The sequence below is a fragment of the Erpetoichthys calabaricus genome, chromosome 11 (assembly GCF_900747795.2).
Source record: "Erpetoichthys calabaricus chromosome 11, fErpCal1.3, whole genome shotgun sequence".
Lineage (NCBI taxonomy): Eukaryota > Metazoa > Chordata > Cladistia > Polypteriformes > Polypteridae > Erpetoichthys > Erpetoichthys calabaricus.
Window position 1 is genome coordinate 271,516 of NC_041404.2, and position 6,928 is coordinate 278,443.

The following is a 6,928-nucleotide window of genomic DNA, read 5'->3' on the forward strand; positions in this document are numbered from 1 at the left end:
ATAACTGGGTTCATATTCTTTTAATCACTATATGTAATTTCTCTGTTTTCTCTGCATGTTTGCCTGATTTTCTTTGGAAATGTTAGGTTCCTTATATTTGGAGCATTACTTCTGTCATGGGGAAGGAGGCAATAATGGTGCAGGATGTGCAAAAGTACCAGCTAGATTTAGTTTGTATGACTTCCACACATAGCATGAGTTCTGGAACCAAATTTCTTGATCAAGGGTGGTCTCTCTACTCATCAGGAGTTCTGACATATGAAAGACATCGGGTGTATGTAGGGATACTCACAAGCCCCTGGCTGAGGGGTGTGCAATTGGAATTTTTTTTTCCAATTGCCTCAGCATGTTTCAATGAATCGTAGAGAGGAAAACTCTTGCTGTTGTTTGTTTATGCATCAAACAGCCATTTGGAGTATTCAGCTTTCTTAGAGATGGTGGGTGAGGTGCTTGAAAGGATGCCACCCATTGACTTTGTAGTCTTACTAGGTGACTTCAACACTCACATCGGGAATGACTGAGATACCTGGAGGGCATGATTGGGAGGAACCTCCTGTTGGATCTGAACCAGAATGGTGAGTTGTTAGAGGATTTCTGTGTTAGCCTTCTATTATCAGCCATGGTCCTGATTTCATTAGATGTTATTTCTCTGATTATATACTGCCTTCTTCAGTTGTTTGTTTCAAGCAGTTATATTAGTGGTAAAAATTAAGCTACTAAGTACAGTATATGATATATTTCTGTGATGTTCCTCTCCTTATCATCCTGTTTTGGTGTATGTTTAATTGTGACAGGTATGGGTTGATAGTAAAAATGTTTCAAGGAGTGTGTTGCCTACAAAATACACAGATGTATTTCTTTTCATTTTTATAATTTTTTATATTGTTTCCATTTGCAAAATATTATTTGCATCATTTTTAGTAAAGAACACAGGGAAAGTTACTGTGGGTGAAACTGAGAATCACTTTTAAAGTTTTCTTAACTGCAGATTATTTTAATATTTTCTGCCTCTTGTGCTTTCTTGCTATCGATCCATTTCATGAAAGTTGTAGTATAAACATCTCCAAAATCACAATCAGTCAAAAAGTGTCCTCCTTATATTATTCATAGTCATGCTCACCTTTTCATTTCACACATCTTTGTTTCCCTCTGCAAACAGACTTCTGTCATGTATGACATCTCAAAATATTCAAGATATACACTCCTGTCTTTAAATATTTGACATATATAACATAAACTATCTTGAGCAGTTATCCATCAAAAGCTAATACATGTACTATAGCAATTGTAGGGATTCCCTCTCGATTCCTTTCAGTAATTTACAGGTATGTCACTAAATCTTGAACTTGACAACCATTTGGCCTTAGCTTTCAAATCCAAATCCCTACTTTGGCCTAGCATACAATGATTACAGTTACTGATTAGCTGTGCTTAATGTATTTCTGTATATAAGTATATAAAAGATAAGTATTAGAACTGTTAGAAACCTGTCTCCATTCTGTTTATCTTCTTGGTATCCTATTGTTGGACTTGGTGCCAAATGCTTTATTTCCAAGTTATTCTCCCTTCCATAGAAAAGACACTAGAAATACTTGGGAGATCAGGAATCCATGGATAAATTTAAATATGAAAGAATTCTTGCCCTATTAAACTTCTCAACACAAGCTTACTCAGGAGGGCACGTCATGTTTCAGCCAGTGTTCCTAGTCTCATTTCATGTCTTTTTTGTTAATTTATGTGCCATTTATTAATGTTAATGTTGCTTTTGTTGAATATGTGCATTGTTCTTTGTTTTTAATCTTGTCATTAAGCTGCCTGTGTTATGCGCCATGTGTTTTGTGTGTAGTGTGTGGCCACCTGGCAACCACCTCCAGGAACTGTTGTCCACCTCCTAAATCTGGAGGGATTTCCACAATTCCTTATGGCTCATCTCGAATGTGCCAGAGAGTTGGTGTATGTACTTGTACTTATTTTTTGTGATTAATTGGATTTCTAGATCTTTTTGACTTTGATATTTTGTATTGGAACTTGCTTACTTTGGATTGCCTTGTGTCTTGGGTAATTCCATTTTGCTTTTGTGCTCGACAATTAGACAGTGGCATGCAGAGGCTAGAAGATGCCTGGGGCAAACTCCTTGTTTGTATGCCCCCTAAGGTGAGGTGCTGTCAAAGTGAATGGTAAAGAATGCATATAAATATGATAAAGAAAGGCATATTAAATAAGAAATAAACACTTTATTCAAATGAAATATTCATTTAAGTTTGTTTCCCCAAATTAGTTATCCTCTCTGAAAACAATTGTACTACTTAATTTTTAACATCATCTGTGAGGAATTCTTTTTCAATGCTGATTAAAGCCAGGTTGGTCAGATGCTCTTGTGATATGGAAGATCTCAGATGAGTTTTTATTCATTTGAAATTTGAAAATGATCTTTCACAACTTGCATTTAAAAATGCGATGGTAAGCAGTAATCTGTACGCAATGCAAATTGTGGCTAATGTCAGGAAGGAGTACAGTCGAATATTATTGAATAGAACTTTCCCTCTCTTTCGACAAGTCATAGTCTGGAATTAAATACGATAATTTACAGTTAAATTATTACTAAACTAGCCCTTTCAGCCCGTCATTGATAGGAGTTTAATTAATGTAGTCTTCCCTGGTGAAAATAAAAAATAAATAAATAAATTGATTAATGTAGCTGTAGCTTCTATTTAAAATCTAATGTAGCTGCTTCAGTACAGAAAATAATCTATGCAGGGCCAGCACAAGGGTTTTGGCGCCCTTATGAAAGAATTTATGCTAGAATTATTGTAGAATTTTTTTAGTAATAATTCTTTGTTTGTAGCCATAATTAAAAATAGTCAAATATTTTACTGTAAAGTCATCAACATTTATATCAATGCCTGACTTTACTGTGCTTATAAAGCTCGCATGTGAAAGGTCAAGAACCCAGACAAAATTCCTGTACATACAACAATTATAACATAACCCAGATGTACTCTGGCTACACAGACTACATACAGTATTCTCCCAACTTATCTTACTGGACTAGCTAGAAAAAGAACATGAGAGATGAAATAATGAGGTAAACTCAGTCTCAGAAAAACACTTCACTGCACCAAGGTTGGACAAATGGCCCTTAGCACGTTCACTGCGCATACAGGACTGAAGGAGGGAGAGAGAGCGGAGCATCTCTCTCGTGCTGAACCCCTTTTCAAGGTTGTTTGACTCATGCTTTTCCATGTGAAATAAACATAGTTTTCATAATGTTTTCAAGGGAAGGCCTCTTTCGCTGTGCAGGGCCCAGTCAGGCCCAATGCAAGCACTTCTAGCGCTTAGAAGTTATAGTGCTTCCAGTGGCATAGCGTAGTGGGGGCGGCAGGGGCGGCCCGCCCCGGGTGGCACTTTTAGGGGGCGGCAAAATTTCACAATAAATAATAATAATATCTTGTAAAAATTTGAACCATACCTAAATAAGGAGGCAGCGGAATTTTCCGCCGCCCTGGGCAGCTGACACCCACGCTACGCTACTGAGTGCTTCACTGAGAATTATATAATAATTTAAACTTGTTCATATTAAATTAAAAATATTTTCGAAAAAAGGGCTATCCTAGAGAGCAACACTCTTTGGATTGGATACCCCCCAGATATGGATGTCCTGGTCCATTGCGCCCTCTGTACCCCCCACTGCACGCCACTGCAATTATAATTATTATTGTGAAGGATAAATCTTTTCTCTCTATTATAAAAAAAAACCTTGGAAGGCTTGGAAGGAGACGAGACGTGATTTTCTCAGAGACACTTTAAAATCCTGCAAGACAAGGCAGTGAGACAAAAGGACAGCTGCTATACAGTACAGGCATTTAAATGCTCGAAGCGCTGCATGACATGCAGATCACTCAGCACGGCAGCAGCAAGCCAGCAGCTGACCCGACCACATCTCCTTAGTGTGTGTTCAGCCCAACTCTTCACAACGCGAGGGGGTAGGAAAGCGAAGCAAGCAGGGGGCAAAGCCCCCTAGTTGTGTAAAAGTTTCAATTAATATTTTCCTGCAAACTTGTTACAGTATTATGAGCATTATGAGAGTGTACTTAGTGAAGAGAGCTATACAAAATTAAATTTAATCAAATTGTTGTATCTAAACTTGCTTCACTAGGAATATACAGTATCTTTCAACACATATTTTGAGTTGGCTACTACAGCAACACCTTATAACTCTCTTTTCTTGATTAACATAAGATCATTATCCATCTTTTTATATCTTTTTAATTTGAAAAACAGCTCCTATCTTGTTTTAAACCCAAAGAGCCAATTTAGCTGGATTCAAGTAGTTCCCTAAGTATAACCTCAAAATCTCTCTTTATTTTCAGCCTTTATATCTGAACTTCAATAGCAAGTAGCAAATCATTTATTCTTGCTTCATTTATTTTACTAAATATATATACTTTAAAAGACCTTACAGGTAAACTCTGACAGGATTCCAACTAAAGTATCTATAATCTACACTCTTAAAAATAATGTTTTTTCAATGGCACTTGCTTGACAAAGTAGTATTTTATTCTGGGACAGGTTCTTTGCATATGAAGTTAGTTTTTTGTGCTTAGAAAATGTCAAAAAAAGATGAAATCTTTAATGTATAATGGGCTACCTAGCGTGACAGTAACAGTATAAGAAAACCAGAACTTTGCCTGTGTTGTATGCAGCAAGAGTCCCTTAAAAATCACAACCCATACATATTTCACAAATCTGATACTATCTGTTCATGGTTATTTACTGTATGGAGCCAGTTACTGATCTAAATAAATGAAGATTCTTTCTGGAACCTAAATGTGAATGCATCTATTGGAAACCAAAAATGGTTGCCCTATGGCATCGCTTAGAGGAATTTCTATGGAACTTTTATTTTTAGATTGTATACTGCCAGTATTCTTAGGCAAAATTCAACAAAGTTGATTCTGATCTTTCAGAAAGCCCATCCTGACTAAACATTAAAGTATAACTTTTTAAGTTGTATTGTGGGAATCTTCATGAGCCAAATTATGAGCCAACAAATGGCTCTGGACAGTGCTATCTGTTGTGAAGAAAAGGAAATTCTAGTCCACGGTTTTACAAAGGATTATGACTTTCAACAGTTTCCCCTTAAAATAAATCCCTAGTTTAAATCCTTCAGTATCCCCCATGATAGATAGATAGATAGATAGATAGATAGATAGATAGATAGATAGATAGATAGATAGATAGATAGATAGATAGATAGATAGATAGATAGATAGATAGATGATAGTGCATCCAGAAAGTATTCACAGCGCATCACTTTTTCCACATTTTGTTATGTTACAGCCTTATTCCAAAATGGATTTAATTCATTTTTTTCCTCAGAATTCTGCATACAACACCCCATAATGACAACATGAAAAAAGTTTACTTGAGGTTTTTGAAATTTATTAAAAATAAAAAACTGAGAAATCACATGTACATAAGTATTCACCACCTTTGCTCAATACTTTGTCGATGCCCCTTTGGCAGCAAATACAGCCTCAAGTCTTGTTGAATATGATGCCACAAGCTTGGCACAGCTATCCTTGGCCAGTTTCGCCCATTCCTCTTTGCAGCACCTCTCAAGCTCCATCAGGTTGGATGGGAAGCGACAGTGCACAGCCATTTTAAGATCTCTCCAGAGATGTTCAATCGGATTCAAGTCTGGGCTCTGGCTGGGCCACTCAAGGACATTCACAGAGTTGTCCTGAAGCCACTCCTTTGATATCTTGGCTGTGTGCTTAGGGTCATTGTCCTGCTGAAAGATGAACCGTTGCCCCAGTCTGAGGTCAAGAGCGCTCTGGAGCAGGTTTTCATCTAGGATGTCTCTGTACATTGCTGCAGTCATCTTTCTCTTTATCCTGACTAGTCTCCCAGTTCCTGCTGCTGAAAAACATCCCCACAGCATGATGCTGCCACCACCATGCTTCACTGTAGGGATGGTGCCAGGTTTCCTCCAAACATGATTACTGGCATTCACACCAAAGAGTTCAATCTTTGTCTCATCAGACCAGACAATTTTCTTTCTCATGGTCTGAGAGTCCTTCAGGTGCCTTTTGGCAAACTCCATGCGGGCTGCCATGTGCCTTTTACTAAGGAGTGGCTTCCGTCTGGCCACTCTACCAACAGGCCTGATTGGTGGATTGCTGCAGAGATGGTTGTCCTTCTGGAAGGTTCTCCTCTCTCCACAGAGGACCTCTGGAGCTCTGACAGGGTGACCATCGGGTTCTTGGTCACCTCCCTGACTAAGGCCCTTCTTCCCCCGATCGCTCAGTTTAGATGGCCGGCCAGCTCTAGGAAGAGTCCTGGTGGTTTCGAACTTCTTCCACTTACGGATGATGGAGGCCACTGTGCTCATTGGGACCTTCAAAGCAGCAGAAATTTTTCTGTAACCTTCCTCAGATATGTGCCTCGAGACAATCCTGTCTCGGAGGTCTACAGACAATTCCTTTGACTTCATGCTTGGTTTGTGCTCTGACATGAACTGTCAACTGTGGGACCTTATATAGACAGGTGTGTGCCTTTCCAAATCATGTCCAGTCAACTGAATTTACCACAGGTGGACTTCAATGAAGCTGCAGAAACATCTCAAGGATGATCAGGGGAAACAGGATGCACCTGAGCTCAATTTCAAGATTCACGGCAAAGGCCGTGAATACTTATGTACATGTGCTTTCTCAAGTTTTTTTATTTTTAATAAATTTGCAAAAACCTCAAGTAAACTTTTTTTCACGTTGTCATTATGGGGTGTTGTGTGTAGAATTCTGAGGAAAAAAAATGAATTTAATCCATTTTGGAATAAAGCTGTAACATAACAAAATGTGGAAAAAGTGATGCGCTGTGAATACTTTCCAGATGCACTGTAGATAGATAGATAGATAGATAGATAGAT